This window comes from Vicugna pacos, chromosome 1, assembly GCF_048564905.1.
Source record: "Vicugna pacos chromosome 1, VicPac4, whole genome shotgun sequence".
NCBI lineage: Eukaryota > Metazoa > Chordata > Mammalia > Artiodactyla > Camelidae > Vicugna > Vicugna pacos.
Genome location: NC_132987.1, coordinates 23,579,162 through 23,601,983, shown reverse-complemented (window position 1 = coordinate 23,601,983; position 22,822 = coordinate 23,579,162). Strand labels below are relative to the sequence as shown.

Below are 22,822 nucleotides of genomic sequence, written 5' to 3'. Positions count from 1 at the left end.
ACTTGAGCCTGAGTTCTAAGCTACCTGTGGGAGTTACTCATTTTTTCCCTGGGTATCTCCCATGTATACACCAGGTAGATGTGTTAATCAACCTTTGTTTGTTTTTCTCCTGTTAATCTGTCTTTTGTTACAGTGTTCCCCAGCTGAGAACTTAGAAAGTTGAGGGAAAATTATTTTCTTCTCTCCTAAAACTAGGTGCTACATCCTAGCCAAGTTAACACATAAAACTGACCTTCACAACAATCTTCTTGCCATATTTGGTAACAGACTACACCAGTAATACAAGTTCATGTTTAGGTCCAGACTTCTGTGGGTGAAGATCTCAACCAGTGGAACAAAATCTAGAACAAAACCTTGACTCACTCTTCCTTTCCTTTCCTCTCCTCTCCTTTCCTTTCCTCTCCTCTCCTCTCCTGTCCTCTCCTCTCCTCTCCCCTCCCCTCCTCTCCTCTCCTTTTCTTTCTTCCTTTCTTCCTTTCTTCCTTTCTTTCTTCCTTCCTACCTTCCTTCCTTCCTTCCTTCCTTTCTTCCTTCCTTTCTCTTTCTTTCTTTCTTTTCTTTCTTTCTTTCTTTCTTTCTTTCTTTCTTTCTTTCTTTCTTCCTTCCTTCCTTTCTTCCTTTCTTCCTTTCTTTCCTTTCTTTCCTTCCTTCCTTCCTTCCTTCCTTCCTCTTTCTTTCTTTCTTTCTTTCTTTCTTTCTTTCTTTCTTTCTTTCTTTCTTTCTTTCTTTCTTCCTTTCTTTCTTTCTTTCTCTCTTTCTCTCTTTCTCTCTTTCTCTCTTTCTTTCTCTCTTTCTCTCTTTCTCTCTTTCTCTCTTTTGCTTATTTAGTACTTACTATGTACTTGGTATAGAGGAGGAAGAGTAATTTCCCCTGTACTCTTCTAGATTCTTGGCTGGAGACATCCCTGCAATAAAAGACAGATTAACAAGAGAGAAAAACAAACAGAAGCCTAAAAACGTGTAGACCTCATGTTTATGCAAGGGATATGCAGGAAAACTGAATAAAACTCTCTGAAATGGCCCGAACAAGCACCTAAAAAAACAAGCACCTCCAGTAGAAGGCAAAAGAAAGATGTTGGGGGATGAAGGGGGGCAGTTAAGGGAAGTTATCAGGAAAACAACAGTAAACAAAGGTAAGATTGTTATACAGACTTAAATTCCTGCCTTCTCCACAGATAAAAGTTTATCATGATTTAGAGTATCCTTTTCTTCCTGTTACAGAGATGGAGACACAAATGGAGATTTCCTTTATAGGTGGAAATTTCCCCTGCAAATAGGTAACATCTACTCTGTTCAGAGCTTCTCCTATGTCTCCTGTCTCTACTGTTTCTTAAAAATAATCAGCTCAGAAATAATCCTTATGGGAAAGAGACATATTTGGGGAGTGACACAGTTACTTTTCACAGGCATTTTTCTGCACACATTGTAACTAGTTAATTATTTAAGTAACATAATAATGCCTCGAGATCAGTTCTCTTATTAGTCCTGTTTTACATATTGAGGTACAGAGAGGCTGAGCAACTTGCCTAAGATGTGGAACCAAGATTGCATATAGAATCTGGCTGCAGAGTGAATGCACTTAACCACTATACCATGCTGTCCTTTGTGGTTCCAGATGGATTCCAGTTTCTTAAGAAATTGGGTTTATGTGGAGATTGAGGAAATATCTATTTCTAGTAGTCTGTCTTATGAAGAAACTTAAAAATATTTCCTTAAATACTGAACTCACATAGTCAGCATAGGATCAGTTCAGTTCTGTTCAGGCATTCTCCCCATTTTATCACCTTGACTCCCAGATTATATTCATTGTAGCTGTTTGAGGTTTGGTGCTATTTGATGAACCTTCATATCTGAGTTTTGATGAGCACTTGTCACCTGTTACCATTGCTCCAACAGCCTCATAGTCATGGAAGACTGTGCTCTAGCCTCAGGTCTAACTAAGCTAGTTTAACTTAGCTTAATTAGAGGCTCAGCTAATTATCATATCTTAGGTCAACATCTTATATAACAAAGTTTCCTTCGTCTCTCACATATGTGTTATATATAAAATATTCTAGGCAACACCTTTTTTCCTGTGTACAAGTATGGACGTTCAATAGAGAAAAAGTAGTTTTATGATGTACCATTATTCTTCCAGAAGAGTCCTAGACCAGGAGATGTGTTTGAGGGACAAGTCCATGATTTCCACTGATTTAGACATAAGCAGAATCTTTTCTTCACTTAATGTAAACTTCCTCTGGAGAGGCTCCTCATTTACTCATGAAGACAGACTCTGGTGGTTTGGTCTCATGGGGTGTTGGTCACTAAACAATTTTGTTAACTGGGAGATGTCTGTTTTTGAGATTATGAGGGAAATGATTAGTTTAGAGATCAGGTCAGAGAATGGCTTTCACGAAGAGCACAGAAGAGGGCGCCTCAAACAAAGTTTTTATGAATTAGTGTAATCTTAGGAAGCAAAGAAGAACAAAGCAAAACAAACAAGCAAAAAAAAAAACACACGATGAGAATTTAGACTGAAAAATAAATGGGAGAAAAAATGTGGGAAATAGGAAGAATTAACAGAAAGAAATAAAATTTTGCTGGTCTACAATATTGTTTCGATAGTAGTTCTACTAGTAAAGGATGTAAGACTGAAGGCCAATCCTAAGAAAAGATATTTAGGTGAGAAAACGGACAGTAGGGAGATGTTTTTGGGGAGAGTTAGTGCTACTGTTATTGTTTACTTACTTACAGGTTTGGGGAGAAATATAGAAAAATAAAAGAACAAATTATCCACAATTCCACTATTCTAAATCACTTTTAATATTTTTTGACTTTTATTCCAAAGTTCTTTCAAGGATTTTACAAAATATTTTTCCTTGAGTGTAAAATGCCATTAATTACAAAAGCATAATTAATTTAATAATACATTTCCAGAAAACAAAATTTTTAAATGACCATTTTTAAAGTACACAAATGAATAGATGTACTGGATAAAGATATGTGGTAATTGTGGTCATAATTTATATGTACTTTAGAATCCTGTCCTGTTCAATTAACATTTATAGAATAATAAATTTTCATAGTAATAGAAGCTCATAATAGACCTTATTTAAACAGCTGTTCATAATTCTACTTTGTGGATTTACTATATTTATTTAACTTTCTACCATTGTTGGCATGTTGTTTGATTCCAGTTATAAATAACTCTCCAATGGATATATTTGTGTATGAATTATTTTTTTATTTTAGATTAGTCTCTCAAGATGGATTCGTGGTAGTAGCATAATCAGGTTGAAGAATAAGAAAATATTTATGTTATTTAAGGTCCATTGCCAAATAGCTTTCTAAAAGAATTTATAACAAAGTTTTATAACAATGCCTAATGGGAGACTTTTAAAAAATATATCAATTTGTTTCTCAAATTGTGTAGGGATCTTCCTAGCAAGACATGATATGATGAGGACATTGAAACTCTCTTTTGTATTTAAAAGAGACTACACTTAGAAAAGCTAAATTTAGGTCCTAGTTTTGCCACGTCTCTGTGACCTTGAACATCATTTAACATTTTTCCAACTTTTCCATCTGTAGTACAGAAGTAAGTTTTTTTCTGCCTGGTTTATAGAGCACTGTACTAATCAAATACTTGAAAGGATTTTGGATTTATCATTATTAATTCAAATAGAATAAAACAATATAGTTTTATAATATAGTGTAGTATAGATACTAATCCATGCCCTGGGAATGGGAAGGTTTGATATTAGACTTAGATCATCAGAGATATTTGGTTTATTTTGGACTGTGTCAGAAAAAAATAAATCTATGTTACTTGAGGACTTTGGACTGATTCCACTTTCTTACATAATGCCACATTTGTTCACTCATATCTCTAATACTGTATTATTTTATCAATTCCAGTGTATGGCAGAACTGCTTAGATTCATACTGGGGAATCCAATTGTGTAATAATGTGGAAAGGGGAAATCCTGTTATCTAATTGATAGGAACTTTTAATTTGTGTGTGGGAGCGAGGACAAGGAAAGAATTACAGCTAGGTATAAGTGAAAGCCAAAGATAAGTTATATGTATGTAGGGCAAACATTTTTTTTCTTCTTCCTTTTTAGGTTTTTTGGCTGGTCTAATAATTACATTGATATAAGACAAATTAACAAGGGAAAAACACATTTTATTATGTACATATAGGAATCCCACAAAAACATGAGATTCAAAGACAGGCAACTGAGGCTCATATGTCATTCTGAGCTAAGGAATGAGATAGGGACCTGGGGCTTCAAAGGGAAGGAGGGTCATTCACAGGACAATGAGAAGATGAGATGTTTGGCAATTAGATGTTTGCCCTGCCATACAGATAAGTCTTTTAGATTAAAAAAATTATCTCTGCTAATAGCTCTCTTTCCAGTACATGTCTCCTGTCTACATTTTTTTAGGCAGTTAAGGGAGAGGTACAAATGTTGTTCTGAGTCTGCTGGGTCTTGATTGCCTTCAGCTCAAAATAATCCACATGTTAAAGTAGCATATTTTGGGGTAATATGTTCCACTCCCCTTCACATGTCAGGTAAAAAAAAAAATGAGCACTATGATTGAGAAGAGGAGGTGCTTTACATGTGAGAAGGAAAGGCAGGTTAGCATCATCCATTTAAATTGCCTCTTATGTTTGATTTTTCAAATTACTGAAAACCAAATGATGGTAAATAAATAAGCAGCTGGGTGAGATTCCATGACCTGGACCAAAACAGCAAAGAGAATGATGAGCTTGTCTGGGGTTAGTGAGAATGAATCTTCAGTCTGAAGAGAATGAAATGTGGGGAGAAAGGGTCCCAGTGGGGTGGGGGTGAGAACAGAGAGGATGAAAACAAGCGACGTAATTGAGATGACATAGGACGGGCAGCAAGAATACAGTAGGGAGAAGAGGGTTCTTGCTAAAGAAAGGAGACTGAATTTTAAAGTCTGAGGAAGTGGTACTGTTTGAAGTGCACAGAAGGAGAAAGGAATGTGGTAGAGAACATCAGGAGATTGCAATAGGAAAGACCTAGCAGAACAGAAATTAATAGACTAGTATAGGTAGAACCTAAGCAGAAAACATGACACAATAGAATAGAGGAAATACAGAAGCAGAATTAAAAACAAAATAAAAGTATATTATTTGGGCATGGGAAGCATCCCATCAAAAATAAAAAGGCTGGATATTTAATTATTAAACTTTAAAAGAAAAAAAAAGGAAATGGCTTTAATGCAAGGCAACTAGGTAAGAAAATACTTGGATATAAAGAACAAAATTTATTTTCTCTGAAGAGACAGTATTGGGAGATTTTGCATTTATTACTAGATAAGAACTTACTAGAAGCTAGCCACAGTTTTCATGAACACTTTCCATGAATATGCAAAAGAAACATACCATGGAGGATGTAGGATATATGTTCATGGAGGTTCATCTTAGGAGAAGATAAAACAGATTTATGAGTGTATAAGTCACTCTGTGGAAGTTTATAGTGCCATATTCAGAAGGAAGAGGAAACACTGAAGGGACATATCTCTCTGTGTTAATTATAATCTGCCAGAAAAATTTGTTGGTCAAAAGGGAACCAAAGGAGCATGGGAGAGCGTGACCATATAACCTTAGGAATCATGATCCCGAATGGGAACAGCCAAGTGGGTTCTGGACATTAGGCAAAGTAACTTAAGAAGATTCACTATGAGTGACAGGACATGTATACAGGAGAAAAAGAGACATTTAATCCAAGGCAAGCACAAAAGCCCTGCGTGAACCGTTGAGAGAGTGCACCAGTGATGAAGCTGTTGTCTCTCAGTCTCAAGCCCTCTCTGTGTACGCAGGATGAGGTACTGGGTTGAGCCTCTGCAGAGCACACTGCTGCCTTGCCAGCTGCTCCCTGCTGGTCTCCAGCCATGGGGGCCCCAGAAGGACACTCAGGCCTGGTGGAAGGAGAAGGGGTGTTCTGCTCTCTGTAGGCTTGTATATATATTCACTATTCCTGTAAGCATCACACCAGCAATGCTTTCCATCCCAGGAGAGGCAGCGCTTTCCAAGAGCAGCATCTGAATCCAGTTTGCAGTTTTCCTCTCTCTTGCACAGCCAGCTTCAGCCTGTCCCCCAGAGACATCAGCATCAGTCCGCTGGCACCCCCTCCGCAGAAGTCTGAGTCCCATCTTCAAGCCTCTAGGCCGTAACAGTGCCAGCCTTTCCCCTTTGCTCCCCTTCCCCTAGAGATGCTCATTGTTTCAGGGTTGCTACTTTCATCCTACATTTGTTTACCTTTTTGACCCTTTCCTAATTCTGAAGCATCAGATGAGTTAATTTTGTTTTTTTTTTTAAAAAAAAAAGATAGCTAAGGTTAAGTATTAAGAGTTCTTTGTAATAATCAGCGTATTAAATATCTTAGGGACTCTGTTAGCTCTACTGATTATCATAGATACGGCAGACTCAACATGACAGAAAGAGACCCTTTCAAAGAGCCATTTTACTTAAAAAACAACTTTAAATTGAAAGGACAGCACAAACACATTAGTAAGGGAATTGAAGCCTACAGGGATGAGGAAATAATAGAAACTCAAGAGACTTTAGATAAAAATAAGATAGGCAAACAAAGGAAAGACATCATATTAAGTAGGCTATAGGGAGGCAGTAGGTGTTGACATGATTTTAATAAAAACTGACAATCCAAACAACCTTGAGCACCCTTCCCCCGGTTACAAAATGTGTACAGTCTGTAAACACATACACAGATCAGACATTTCAAAAGTAAAAAAAAAAATACCAGGACACAGTCATAGACAATACATAAATGGTCCAACAAGTTAATTGGAGAAAGTCTCTGCTGATATCTGTGAAGAAGGTAGAAAGAGGCTAAATGAATAATTGTATCATCAGGTGGATGTGTACTGGGTTAAATTTCCAGGGGCAGAGTTACTGACGAAAGGGTCAGTGACAAGCAGTAAAGCCCCCAGCGTTGTTTTGCAGGCTCTACCTTGTCCTAGATCACATTTCATTTTAAATCAATGATGTCAATTCCTTGCTGTCAAAGACTGCCAGCAACATAGCTATAGTTGAAAAGGTTTGATTTATTATCGGTTGCAGTTGCAGGAGAATGCTTATTTATGGGGAATTCTGGTATAAGATTTGGGTTTTGGCTGAGTCATTTTGGAGAGGGTCTAAGGAAATGGGGCTTTGAATGCTGTCAAGAAGCAGGGATATTTCTATGATTGGTACCTCAATCACTCATATTAGGCAGGAAAGAAGGAAGTTTGGTATTTTGTAGGTTACACCATGATCTTGAGTTGTGTCACTTTATCAGACTGTCAGAGTGACTTTGATGTTGCTGTTCTGTAAGATGGTTTCTGTTCAATAAGAGAACAACACAGCATAGCTGTGAGCATCAGACTAGGATATTAGGGGTGTTTTTCCTCTCGCTCAGTGATTTATTTAGGTAAGTACTTAGGAGTCAACTTAATCAAATTTGTAGATGATATCAAGTTGAAAAAAGATAGTCACAATTAAAAATGAGAAGAAAAAGCAAAGACAATGTGGACTCTAGAGATAAAATGTGTGTTAGAGGCCATAAAATACAAATTAGCCTTTTATAAATGAGAAGACAAAGGCCTAATGCAATTAATGACTTACCCAAGTGTAAGGGCAAACAAATTAAAAATAAGAAACTTAATTCTTCCTGTTGAAAATAACTGAAGAGACTTCCCCTCCTCCCCTTTTCTTAGAGCATTCACTTCAGAAAATTTGTAAGTTCTTGTTTTCTTTTTGAAATGCATGTGCATCTTTTAAAAAGCCAAGTAAGCATCTTGCCAGCTTTACAACCCAGGATGGTCTTTCTCTAGGACCCGAGAGCCATCTCTTTGAAATGTAATAACCAAGGATGATCTTGACCCTAATTCCCAGTTTCTGTGAGTGGCTAGGAGCCTCACATCAAGTTACAAAATGACTTCCTATCATACAGATATAAAATTCTTTTTTCTTTTGGATGAAGTCACTTAGCCAACATAGATGGTCACCTCAATTATCAGGTGAATTTCAGATGAACTACATGTGACAAATGGTGTGTCATGTCCTCTTTCTTGAGGACCAGTTCAAGTTTATCTTGAGACTATGTATGTAAAGGTTTGTATCTGCTTGGCTACAGAAAAGAGTGAGATTTCTTTGTCTTGGCATTGTCCTTAACAGATTTCCTGTGATGCATATCACATTCTGGTTTAACGCTTACTCAATAATAACATTGTTTTCTTTCTCTTCTACCTTTGTGGAGAAGTTTTCTGGGTTGGGAGGATATTTTGTATTTTATTATATTTCCCCAACACAAGGTCACAGGACGGTGACAAAGATGGAATAGTTATGCAATCACCAGTTCAGAGTTTTTCCAGCAAATCACCCTATTACTAACTGAAGAATACCTATTTAGATGTACATGGTCACCATTTTGAAAGTTTGCAAAAGATGAGCTGAAACTAGGAATATTAATAAGGATAAGTATAAAACACTTCTTTGGTTCAAAGGACATAATGCATTTCTTAGGTTGTAAATGCATTCAAATGTATCAAATAGTAAGGAGAAAATTAATTCCGAGTTCTAGAGAGACATCCCCAGTATTTATTTATCTTATAACTGGAAGTTTATACCTTTTGACCTCCTTTCTCCAAATCCGCCTCTTCTTACCCTCTGCCTCTTGTAGTCACAAATTCGATCTCTTCTCTTTTTCATTGACTTTCTTTTTCGTTTTCCTTATCTCTTTTTTGCTTTATTCCTTCCTTTCTTTTTTTTAATATTCCACATATAAACAAGATCATGAATATTTGTCTTTCTCTGTCTGACTTATTTCACTTAGTATAGTGCCTTCAAGGTCTATCCCTGTTTTTGTAAATGGTAGAATGTCCTAATTTTTTATGGCTGAATAATATTGCATTACTCAACAACTTTATCCATTCATCCATTGATGAACAACTTAGATTGTTTCCATGTCTTGGCTATTGTAAATAATGCTGCAGTGGACATGGGGGTATAGCTATCTCTGCAAGATAGTGATTTTATTTCCTTTGGATGTGTTCCCAGAGGTAGAATTGCTGAATCATCTGATCATCTATTTTTAATTTTTTGAGGATACTCCATTCTGTTTTCCATAGTGATTGCACCAATTTACAATCCCACCAACAGTGCACAAGGGTAATGCACAACATGGTAACTCTTGTTTACCCTGCTGTATGATATATAGGAAAGTTGTTGAGTTCTCATCACGTTTCCAAATGCAAGTTCCAGTGCCCAGTACACAGTGTGGCCAAACAAACCAAATCATTGGAGTTTGGAGCAGAGAAATGTTTATTGCAAGGACCATAAAAGAAGAACATGTGGCTCATGCTCAAAAGGTCGGAACTCCCCAGTGGATTTCAGGGAAGACATTTTATAGGCAAAATTTCTGGGGAGTTCTGCAGGGTGTGTCATCTCCCTCTGATTGTTTGGTGGTGAGGTAACAGGGTGGTGTTCCAGGAGTCTCAATCATTAGCCTTCTGGTTCCATCCAGTCTGAGGTTACCGTCCCTGATGTGGGTGGAGGCCTTAGTTCCTATAGAAAAACTCAGAGATATCTATCAGATTGTTATGCACATCCCTGGAGGAGGAACCAGGCCCAGACCCCATTGTTGCATTATTGTTTCTTTCTGCATTACCTCACTCTCCTGATTAGTAACTGTTTGAATCTACCCTTTGGAACCCAGGGATGTTCTAGGAGTCTCAAAGCCTTCTTCCTACAAACAGTAATAAGTGGACAAGGGGCATGGAAAGATTTTTATCACCGGGAGGACCCCTCAGGGTCCTGCTTGGTTTCAATCACAGGGAGAAAAATTTTTTTTTCTTTTCTTCTTTTTCTCTTTATATTGCATCTATATGAGATGATGGGTGTTAGCTGAACATATGGCAGTCATCATTTTACAACGTATGTAAATAAAACTATCACGCTGTGAGCCTTAAATTTACACAGTGATGTATGTCAATTATTTCTCATTAAAACTGGGGGGAAAAAGTTCTAAGATAAAAGACCAGTGCTTTATTTCCATTCGAGTAGTTGTGCTTAGAAAGGTTCTAGAAGGAGAGCAGATATTTTGAGGGTGTGTGTTTCTTCTCAATTCATGTACTCCTTACCATCTTTCTTCCTGAGGTGGCATCTAAATTCCAGGATGCTCATGAGTTCTGTAGCCCAGGTCATATGGGTTGGTGGGTAGGGAGTGATTTAGGGGAGGATTCTGGCTGTGCCACAGTATCATTTGCTCAGATGTAAGCCATCCAGTCTGGATCTTGGGTGCAGTGAATCATTGTTTCTGACATCTGCAGGAATGTTTATATCCTCAACCACTCTCCAGTCAAAAGATTGATGATGCATACACTGAAAACCCCACCTTTCCTATCACAAGAGACAAAAGCCATCTGGTAACTGGCTTGTTCTCTTCCCACTAATTCTTGAGAACTTCTTGGGAGTAAGAAATAGTTATATCTTGCAGTTCAATTGAGGAGGGTCACAGAAGATAAGTTAACTTTGGGAAAGAACACAAAGGGCGATATTTCATAATATCATTTCATCACAACATTCTCATCCACCTCAGACAATTCAGTTTTCTGAGAAGAAAAATATGAAGAGAAGATAACATATGAAATTCAGATGGTAAATTGTTGGCTAATTAAATGTCATGAAAATTTGTTATAAAAGACTAATAACTCAGAGTGTGTTGGGGAGAGATTAAATACCATGAGGATGAAGAAAGTATAAATTCATATAGTTAACCAATTAATTTTATTTTGACAATTATTTTGAAATCACTATAATAATGTCAGTGTTGTATGTGTGGTTCTTTTTTTAAAAGGAAAGTCACTGACCTACTTAATGACAAATGATCTTTACAAGGTGACAAAATCTGTCCCACAAAAGTATGTTCTTTGAATTCTGTAACATGTTTGAAGCCTCACTTAGTTTATATATTACCAAGTTTTCATCATGTTCTGTTTGTTTCATCATCTAGAGATGAGTATCTCTAGGTTTAATTATTAACATTCTATGTGTTTGGAAAATTTGGAGGCAAAATTTCTCCTTACTCAGCTGAATATTATAAAACACTAAAGAAATCTATATGTCCTGTAAAAGAAGAATTTGTATGAGGTTGGCCTACACAACAAAATGGGCTAATTTGGGAAAGTATAAATGAAATCTTCTAAATACATAGCAGTGTTGTTACACTGCAAAAAAATTAGTGTAGTCACCAAGGGTGGAGTTTTCACTTTTCCTGTGGTGTAAATTAATGCATTGGAAAAAAAGAAAATAAATAAATAAAGAATACCATGAACTAAAATGGTAAAGGAGGATGTAGAACTGTGTGACTTTGTGGGTTGTGTGGGGAGAACCACTTAAGAATGGGGTTTTCCAGTCTCTGACATAGTACACAGAAGGCTGCGGGTGGTGGGAGAGGAGCTGATGAGTCCCCTTTAGAACGAGTTGTGTTTGCGATGCCTGGGGGATACCAAGCAAATGTCTACAGACATAGAGTTCATGAAAGAAGGTTTAGCTAGAGACAAAGATTCAGCGATTTATTATTTTATAGGTGATAGAAATGCTGTGGAATATTATTGAAGGTATGATTTATGAGAATCTGAACAAGTAAATACTTGCTTCTAGATCAAAATGAGACATAAGGTTAAAAAAATACTACCTTCAAAATATACACTGGCTTTTCAAGCTAAGTTTAAGTATTAGGAAGACAAAGAATTAAAAACTTAAAATATGTGAATATTTTGAGACCAGCTAAAACACCAGAAGCCATCATTTTCACCAACATCGTAACTCTGAGGACTGTGGTAGGCAAAGCTGTGAATCAGATTGCTCTCTTGGCGTTTTATCTCCAACTTGGTGGCCAAAATTTCTCCAGTATGAAATCTCCCCTAGATGCCTTTTATACAAGAAAAACACATATGGAGTGCCAGGGGAGAGCATGTCCCAGGTCTCGGTTGAGTCCCTGGGACGTGCCCTGCCAAGTGTAGGTCCTTGGCTTCACACAGGAAAGAATTGAATAGTGAGCCACAGTTGAGTAGACATAGATTTATTTAGAGAGATATGTACTGCATAGAGCATAGGCTGTTTCAGAAGACAAGGGAAAGACCACGAGGTGTGGAGTTTGGATGCTCAGGTTGAAGTAAAACTAGATACAACTCCATAGACAGAGTGTGGGCTGTCTCCAAAGATAAGGGAGCGAGAGGTGGCCATGAGGCACAGTGTTCCCAGTCTTTATGGGCTTGGTAGCTTCATGTGCTAACAAGTGGGAGGACCATTCCAACTACTTTGGGGAAGGGGCTGGGATTCCCAGGAACTGAGCCACTGCCCACTCTTTGACCTTTTATGGCTAGCCTTGGGATTATCATAGCACCTGTGGGCATGTTATTCACCATGCTAATATATTACAGTGAGCATATAATGAAGCTCAAAGTCTACTAGGAGTTAAATCTCCCTCCATCTTGAGCCTCAAGGCCTACTGGGAGTTGAATTTTCCACCATTTTGGTGTTAATTGTTGTGTCATTCCTTGAATGGCTGTGCTCTGTCCCCTTCCCTCCTTCCCCCTTGTCTTACCTTGTGCCTTTAGACTGTTCACAGCCTTCCCTCTTCCAGTCTTCCTTACCCCAAACAGCCCCCAGCATTTCAGAACTTTCCTTCTTAGCCCCTCTACTTTTTGTCTCCATACCTTGTCTTACTTCTCTTCTTACTTCTTCCCTAAGCATCTGCTAAATCATCTGACACATAATGTGCTCAGTACTAATGAACACTGCTGTGATTCTATTGATAGCTTCTCTTTTTCCCCAAGTAACACATAACACACGTTTATTCTAAAAGCATGATTGTGATTTGGGACACTATAGAGGATGAGAAAATTGTTTGGGTAAAGATAACTTCCGTGTTCAAGATGTACAAAAGAATGCACTCTGTTTATTGCAGTTGTAGGGGCAGTTAAAATGTTAGGTTAGGTTGACTGTAAAAGTTATATCATCTTAGAAAATTTCATAGATAGCAGAAGAATAAGAAAGAAAACCACGTCTGCTGGGAATAACAACTGATAGCATTTCCATGCCTCTTTTTAATGCATACTTATTTTCAATATCCTCCATCCTCCTCCACCATCCTATATTCTAACGATTTTCCCCTCTATCATCATTATTGACAAAATTGATTAAGTGCCCACTATGTACCAGCACTGGGTTAAGTGTCTTACATGGAGCAACTCAATTCTCAAAGCAAATTATGCTATGGATATTATTTTCTCCATTTTGGCAGAGGAGAAATTGAGACTTAAAAAAGAAGTTAGGAACTTACCCAAAGACAAACAGCTGGTAATGGGAGAAACAGGATGTCACTCTGGACAACCTGAATCCTGAGCTGTGCTCTTGAGATGTTGCTCTATCAGATTGTGTGTTGTGCAAAGTCTTGAAAGGGCTATCATAACGAACAGATTTCTTAGTAACATTTGCGTTATTTGTCTTCCAGTCAAGGCTTTTTAGCTTGCAACTTTGGAATGCTAGTTGTGGTTAGATACTTTGAACCATAATTGCTTCATAATTGGAGTAACCCTTCTGTCTACTTCTTTTGGAAAGGCTTTACTTTTGTCACTCATACCTTTGTTCTTTGCCTGGTACTAGGCAACAATGTAATTTGTAACCATAGGTAAATGCACACTACTTTTAGAATGATTATGTGCCCTGAGTTAAGTTATAGTGTCCTGAATTGAGTAGCAAACTCTACAATAATATTTTCTGGGAACAAAATACACTAAAAAGGGAATCTGAAACTTTCAGACAGTGCTATACAAATCAAACATGCTGTGAACCTCACTGATGTACCTTTAAGATAAAATCAATATAATAGTGCTTATCTTCAATTTATCAAATCCAGGTACTCTTTTTTCATATTCTCTGGGGTTAAAATGTCCAGATTTGGCAAAAAAAAAAAATACAGGAGACAAGTTAAAGTGGATTTTATATAAATAACAAAAAAATTATTTTAGTATAACTAGGTTCCAAATAGTGCATGTAACACACCTATGTTCTTTTTAAAAAAGTCATTGTTCATCTAAAATTCAAACTTAATCAGACATCCAGTATTTCAGCTGACAGCTAACTGGTGAATCTCCTTAGTTTCAGCAAGAACTTGTTCAATGACTTGAGTGATTTCAGAGTTTCCTCTGAGAAAAATAATGTCCTTCAGTCAATGCATCCTTAACTTCTTGTAGGGTGGGACTGGGCTGACCTCCATCCTTCCCAAAATCATGAGATGATTTCCTAACGACTCACAATGAATGGCCATCTGGTATGTGACATATGTGGTTCTTTTTTCCAACAACACAGATGCACCTACTAAAGAGCTCAATCATGTGAATAAGACAATATTTAAAAAGACACTCTAAATGGCATGCTCTGTTCTTCTTGGAGATTCTGATGTGTCCTCCCACAGCAAGGCATAGAAGCTGTGGAAGGTGGGATTAGAGACTCTTTAACTGCACATAGTTTTTTTGGGGGGTTGCATCAGGGAAGGCAATTAGTTTTTTTTTTTAACAGAGGTAGTACTGCAGATTGAACCCAGGACCTGTGCATGCTAAGCACATGCTCTACTATTGAGCTATACCCTCCCCCCATGCACATAGTTTTATGCACTGTATTTTAATTGTATCTTATGTATCTATCCTACTTATCCGTAATATTTTACTTATTGTCTTATTTTATGCTATGTTGATTTTCATATGTTTGTGAGATGCCTTAAATCATACCTGTGCCTTCCAATATGGTATAATATAAAGTATAAGATACCACTAGGACATATTATTGGCCAAAAAAATTGAATATAGTTAAGCCTTTAGAGTTAACTTCCATTTACAGGATAAGAAAGGAACCAATTGAAAAACACAATGTAGTAGATAAACTCTAAAGATTTCTCTCCAATGAATACATCTAATATTTACTCTCTTGTATAGTCCTCTCCCCTTGAATTGAGGCTTGGAGATTCTTGAGATTTGCTTTTTGATCAGTAGAATGCTACAGAAGTGGCACTGTGTGCCATCCCAGGCTAGATGGTAAAGGCTGTCATCTCTGCTGTTGAACACTTGTTTTTGATATGTTCTCTCTTGGAATCCAGCCTCCATGCCAGAAGCAGCTCAAGCCACATGGAGATGCCACATATAAGCCTTTCCACTGACAGTCTCACCAATTTCCAAGCTGAGAGCCAGCACTGACGTCAGGCATATGAGTGAGCCAAAGTGGACATCAGACTTGAGCCCGGTAAATCCATAGCACTGAGATAATAGATAATAAATATGCTGTTGTTTTAAATTCGGGGATTGTTAGATATTCAACAATAGGTAAGTGGAACTCACCACAAGGAAGCACACAGACAAACCTGGAATGTGGGATATTATACAGGTCAAATGACCCGGTTTCTTTAACAGGTCAGTAACAGAGAAGGGAAAAAAAGGAAGGAATGTGTTTCATTTTAGACTACATGTGTGGATCTTGTTTAGATCCTAATTCAAACAAAACAATGGTAAAAACATATTCCTGAGCAATTTGAGAAATTTGAGTACATTTATTGGTTATGATAATTCTGTTAGGAATTAAGGTGACATAAGATGGAGACCCATTTTTTTTAATAGTTGCATATGAAGCTTTGTGAGACTGAAATGATATCTGCTATTTGCTTTAATGACCAAATGAAGAAGATGAAAAGAGAGACATGAAGCAAGAAGCAAAATCTTGACAATTGTTCACTCTGGTGAAGGATACATGGAAGTCCATGGTAAGTTCTCTACTTCAATGTGTATTTATAACTCTTCGTGATTAAAAATAAGCAAAATACTTTCTGAAGCCATAAAAAATACTACACACATTATTCCTGTATGCATGTAAATACAAAAATTATATGCATATCCATATAAATACACAAATAAATAGACCAAATTATTCAGAAAATAAAAACTACGTATCATTTGATATATGTAATTATATAGGTGATTAACATACCAAATGAATTTTTTTTCAATTGAAAATACTAACAATATTATAAAACATAAGGTATACAATACTTTATAGTCAATTCAATTTCTTTTCTTACTCAGTATGTTCGGAATGAAATTTATGATTTAAGCAAAACCTTTCTTCCTTTTTCCTTGATGTTATTCCCTATCCTGCTCCACCCTTTTATCTCTACTTATACTAATGTGTGAATGATTGTATATTGTTGAATTGAAAAGCTTTCTAGAAGTTGTCAGGGATTAGAGGACTTAAGTAAAGTATCTAGTATTTTATATTAGATTCCAGAATTAACCTGCCTGCACTCATGGTTAAGCAAAGCAGGATAATTGTTGGTTTTATCTACATATACAAATTCTAAATAGTTAAATTAATTACTCACTAGTTAGTAAAGAGTTACTAATTAAGTTTTGGTGGCTCTGGTTCTTGAATACATTTAGATGAACCCTTTATGTATAAGAATCTGGTTAATACTCCTTCTATCAAAGGTTCACTAAAAATAAGGAAAATCATTACTATATTAAAATGTCAGAAGTGGTCCCCAAGTACAAATTTTAAAGTGACCTTTAAACCATTTTGGAGTTTTCCACTTCAAATTAATATTATAGCAAATTGATAAATAATATCCCACATTTTTCTTCATTAAATTTCTCTTTATAACACTGAAAGGAACCTGAGAACCCCAAATTAAATTTATGTTAAATCACAAAAGTAAGAGCTAAGAATTAGACTTAAAATAGTCAATGATAAATGGACTCATCTTGGTGTAGACAGCTTTATAAGAATCTTTAAAATTTGTCTAATGTTCCTGCTGTGAGCTGAAGCAGGGCTAAAAATTCGTTCTTTTCAAATGGCCCTAAGAAGCAATGACTTCTGAATATGCAAAATCTTTAATTTTTAAGCTGTATTTTTAAAACTTTCACAGATCCTAATATTATCTCAGATTCTTTGACAAAGGCCTTGATTCCTGGGTCTTTTTTAATAGGCTGGTAATTTGTTCAAGTAAGGAAGCCTATCCTGGTGTGAGACAAGAGAATAAAGATAACTCATTTACTTTGCAGATTAGTTATTAAATGTCACTTTGACATTTAATATTGACATTGATAATATGACCAGACAGGTTTTCTTTTCTCTTGCTGTTCTCTGGGAAAATATAAATTCTTAACTTAAAAATTGCTCTGTATTTCCCCAAACCTTTCTTGAAAAGCTCACTGAAGTGACTGTTTGGGACAGAGAGTCAAAAGAAACCTGTTACAACATGTAAAATGAATTAGTTTGAAATAATAAAACACTATCTGGAACAAAAACTTCTCAATATATGTTAATAGAACAAAACTTTGGATCACGGGTCCATTTTGATCAGTCGAAGGAGGTGATTATCCAAGGAAGGCTCTGTGGATAATTTAGAACTAGTCATTATACGTACTTTGCGAAGATATAAAATTTAACAGTAGTAGGAAATTAATGAGTTTCCTGCCAAATGCAGTGTGTTATGATATAATAAACTCTCATAAAAAAGTAATCTCTTCAAAAATAAAGCTTGAAGTTTTTTTTGCATTAATTGAACATTCACAATCAGAAGCTTTCATATTCCTGGGGTTCCACTTGTTCCCTGCTTTTACCTTTGCTAAAAGCTAGGCTGGCAACAGGGCAGAACAAGCCCAGGGTTCTGGCTATGGTGCTGTCCCTCTGGTGCTCCCGGCTCCTCCCTGGCTGGCCTAGGGGAGTGATGTGAATGGGCAGCTTTGTCTCTTGGAACACTCAGCTCAGACTCTATGTTCCCTTTCTTAGTGCTCTCTACCCGAAAGGAGTGGTTACCTTCTTTTTGGGTAAAAATCTCATTCATCGTAAATCAAAACTCAACCTGGTCATTGATCCTGAGGGTGGAATGATATCTAGTAGCCAGACTAGTCATTGCTCTTGGGGTGCTTCCATTTGAATAAGCTCTGAAGTTACTAAAGCAGGGTGCTTAAGAAGTAGTTGGTGAAACTGTGAGAAACATTGCAGACTTTCGGACAGCATTTTCAGAAATTCTGTTTTCAGCTGTATGAAGTAGGGTCAGGTAATCCTGTACCCATTAGCAGTGACTCCCCATTCCCCTGTCCCCCCACCACTTGACAACCACAAATCTACTGTCTCCATAGATTTGCCTATTCTCGATATTTCATACAAATAGAAGCATAAAATATGTGGTCTTTGTAACTGGCTTCTTTCATTTAATATAGTATTTTCAAGGTTCATCCGTGTTGTAACATGAATCTGGTTTCTTTTTCGCTGAAAATATTCCATTGTATGGATATATTCCATTTAATTTATTCATCAAGTAAGTGATGAACTTTTGAGTTGTCTTCACTTTTTGACTATTACAAATAATGCTGCTATGATCATACATACACAAGTTTTTGTTTTGACATATATATTTACTTCTCTTGGGTATAAACCTAAAAGTGGTATTGCTGGGCCATATGATAACTGTTTAACTTAATGAAGAACCAGTGAACTTTTTCTAAAGCAGCTGTACCATTTTTATTACCCTCAGCATGTATGAAGGTTTCCATCTTCATGAATGCTTGTAATTGTCCCCCATTTCTTTTTTAAAATTTTAACCATTCTAGTGGATGTAAAGAGGTATCACACTGTGGTTTTAATCTGAATTTCCCTAAAGATAAAAAGTATTGAGCATTTTCTTGTGTGCTTTTCATCATTTGTATACTCTCTTTTGAAAAATGTTTATTTAGTTCCTTTGCCCAGGTTTTAAGTTATTTGTTCTTTTATTATTGACTTCTAAAAGTTCTTTACATATTCTGAATATAAGACTCTTATCAGATGTATGCTTTGCAAATATTTTTCCCACCATTTTGTGGGTTATCTTTCCCCTGTTCTGATGTTGGCCACTAAAGCACAAAAATTTTTAATTTTGATGTAGTCTCATTTATCTATTGTTATTTTCTTTTGTTACCTGTGCTTTTGGTGTTATATCTAAAAAACTATTGCCTGTTCCAAAAGCACGAAGATTTACTCCTGTGTTTCTTATAATTTTAGCTTTCACATTTACTTCTGTAATTCATTTGGAGTTAATTTTTGTTTGTATTATGTAGTATAGGACCAATTTCATTCCTTTGAATGTGGATATCCAATTGTCCCAGCGCTATTTGTTGGAAAGGTTATTCTTTCCTCATTGAAATGTCTTGAGACCTTTGTTGAAAGCCAATTGACAGTAAAGTTGAGTCTCTTGTGAATCTCATTCTATTCCATTAATATCTGTCTGCTCTTAGGCCAGCACTACACTCTTGATTATTGTAGATCTGTGTCAGGTGAGGAAATACGAAAATGTGGAAATGTGTGTCTTCTAACTTTATTCTTCTTTTCCAAGATTGTTTTGGCTATGTGGGGTCTTCTGCAGTTCTACTTATGTATTTTAGGATCAAGTTGTCAATTTCCGCAAAGACGCTCGCAGGGATTTTGATAGGAATTGCTTTGAATCTATAGACGAATATGGGTAATATTACTATCCTAATGATACCAAGTCTCGTGATTGTGTACATACAGTGTCTTTCCATTTATTCAGATCTTTAATTTCTATCAACAATGTTTTGCAGTTTTTGGTGTCCAGTTCCTGTACTTTTTTGGTTAAATTTATATTAAATATTTTATTCTTTTTGATTCTATTGTAAAGAATTTTTTTCTTAGTATTACTTTTACAAGAGGTATTGCTAGTCTATAGAAATAATTGATTTTTGTGTGTTAATCTGGTATTCTGTAAACTTGCTGGGTTCATTTATTAGGTCTAATAGGGTTTTAACAGATTACTTAGAATTTTCTATTAAGATTATGTCATCTGCAAATATAATTTACTTCTACCTGTGCAATCTATGTGTGTGTGTTTTTTTTTTTCCGGTTGCTTAATTGCTTGGGTCCCTGAGTAATTCTGATGCAAGCAGTTAGAGGATTACATTTGGAGAAAGTGAATTAAAAAGAAAAGTTTAGACAGTATTTCAGGTATTGCCAAATGAAGACAAAATTGAGACCTCAGAAGCTCATGCTTAAATCCCACAAGAAGAGTGCCCACTCTGTTTTACGTAAACATAGCTCCTGAAGGAGATGATTGAGGACTCTGTAAAAATAATATAAACATCATAGCCAAGTTTATTGCTTTTCAGAGAATTTAAAAAGTATGATTTTAATAACTTTTCCTGAGAGGAACAACTTATATTTATACAAAAAATACATAATTTTTAATGCTTCCTCTACTTAACAGTATTTGAAGAAAGAAAAATATTTGATTTTTTGAGTTCCTAGTCCATTACTTAGCAGTCTTGTGAACTGAAGAGAATCAGTTATTCCTACTGCTTTTTATTTTGCTGATTGTAAAATAAGAAAACTAATGGTAACATGATCTCCTTAAGGAGATCATCAGCAATGTCTAGCACATTGTAGGGATTAACATTATGTGTTTCTAAATACATAATGAGTGGATCTTTCCTGTATCAAATTGTTGTTCACATTTGAAATCACATTTAAATTAAAACATTATTCAAAATATTGGTATCTTTTATTCTTTGTACCCAACATTTAAAACTCTTTGATTTGAGGTCATTTGAAAGTAGAGATCTAGTCATCATCTTAAGTATGATTCACAAGAAACTAGAATTTTACTTACATTATTAATCATTTTCTTTCATGAAGGAATGCTCTCTATTTTAGAGGACTCTTTAATGTCATCTCAAAAAGTCAGTGTTATTTTATAATAAATCCTTACCATTATGTCTTGTTTAAAGCAGTAAGTTCAACAGAGACATGTGGATTCTTTGGTAGTAAAACATCTTACTCACTTATTTTTCTGGCATTAGTTTAACAATGTACACTGAAAATAAACTACGTCATATATTCCCTGCCATCTCTGAACACATTTGAAAGCAATAAAATTAAACAGAATAGCCTTTTCTGTTTACTTTTGACCTGAAGAGATTCCTTTTTATTATCTATAAGACTTTGTAAATGTGTATAAGAGGATCCAGAGTTTATTTGATTCGTTTTAAGAAATTTAGGTCTTTTTGAGCTTAGCTAGCTATGATTTTTGGTATTTAATTAAGGATTGCTGTAACTCAGGAGAGCATTGGATGCCTAGATTTTTTCCAGCAGATTGGATTCACGTTGGTGTCCAAGAGGATGAAACACAAAGATGAATGTAAAACTTCATCCTGTTCTTCCTCTTCTTTTTTTTTTAAACCACATTTAGGTTCTGCCAGTGAAATGAATCAGCTCACTCTAAACCTGGCTAGCAACTGAACTTGTGTACTGATTTAAAAATCTAAGAGAGAAAGTCATAAATTCTGGTGTTCAATTCCTACACTCAATTCCAGGAGAGAGAGAGATGTAAATATGGTTTGCAGTGAATGGCTGGTGCTGTCCATTGCTTTTTGATCTTGGGCTCATCCACCTCTCATACCCTTCTCCAGCACTGTGCTGTACCTCAGGGGACTGACCCTTCCAATCTGCATTTCCTGGGCTCCCTTGCAAAGTAACTCGCATTCAAGATCAGTCAGTCAATGGGAATCACTGGTGAGAGCCCTGGAGCCAGAAAGAAGACAGCCATCAGGGATCTCTCTTCTGGCACAGATGGATAAAAGTTTGTTGGGACGTGAAGCTTACATGATTTTTTGAGACCTCTTCAAGAAAAAGAATTAAAAATTACATATATGAATTCAATTTAAAAGTGAATATTTACTTAGAATGAGGAAATAAATCACTACAAGTTAAAAATTTTGAAAAGCTAGCAAATATAAACATAAAAAGTTTAATTAACTTACTGGTACACCTCCATAATATGTTTTCTGTAATTTTTGACTGCATATTCTTTAATCATTTCTTCATATGACAATGGTTTTGTAATATTTTATCCAGAGTACAAGATTATTCAGTCTTTCCTCTAGTATAGCTGATCAGAACTTGTTGTTTTATTATTTATAACTGAGATGCACAAAACACATGATTTTAAATGCAGACATTTCCACTATCAGATCTACCATTTCTTTGTCGGCATTAGTAGATATCCAACATCCACATTATTTTGTAAGTCAGCTAGGAAAGTGAGGAGGAATATTTTCTTCGTTCTTGAAGATCGTTAGATTAACTAAAGCTTTTCCTTATCCTCCCACACCTTGACGATTAATAATGAATAGTTTTTAAGGAATCAAGCACCTAAAAATGCTGTGCTCCATTTCTTAAGGCACTCGTGATAAAAATACAAAATCATCTTTTTTTAAATTTATAAATGCTGCAGTTAACTCAAATAACACTCTTTGAATTCAGTACTCTGTAAGTAAAGGAGCATTAAATATTGTTGCTACTGAAGGTTGTTATTTCTCTCCTCAAAAATACCATATTTTATTGAATATTATGCTGTCATTGCTAAGATGCATCATTATTGTATGTACTAAGAAAGAAAAAAATGTCAATTAAACTATGGAGCAATACTTTCTATCACATACAATTTTTCTCCACTTTTTTTCTTCTGTGCCTTCCAAGGCATTTCCTGAAAGAATGCTCAATTTGGGGCTTCCAGATTTTCTTCTCAGCTGCTGGCACTCTTTCTAAAAGTCTTGATGTAGGCACTTTCTTAATCATTACAGATGGTGTGCAAATAAAGCTTTTAGATAAATCAGCCAAGAAGTCATTGTAAATGGCAATTAAACTCAGTGCGTGAAACTAAATGGAAGTAATAAAAATATGACCAAGTTTGCACACAGACAGTAACGGCAG

General features: G+C 35.9%; 1 long non-coding RNA gene across 2 annotated transcripts in view; it reads left to right on the top strand.

The window, feature by feature from the left end:
• LOC140691835 (uncharacterized) overlaps positions 1-22,822 on the top strand; it is a 114,087-nt gene that overhangs the window by 62,622 nt on the left and 28,643 nt on the right. Inside the window, exon 3 of one of the 2 annotated variants that reach the window (XR_012067517.1) lies at positions 15,748-15,827. The exons of the other annotated variant lie outside the window; for it this stretch is intronic. This is a non-coding gene — a long non-coding RNA (uncharacterized lncRNA). The remainder of the gene's footprint in view (positions 1-15,747; positions 15,828-22,822) is intronic. 2 annotated transcript variants of the gene reach the window in all.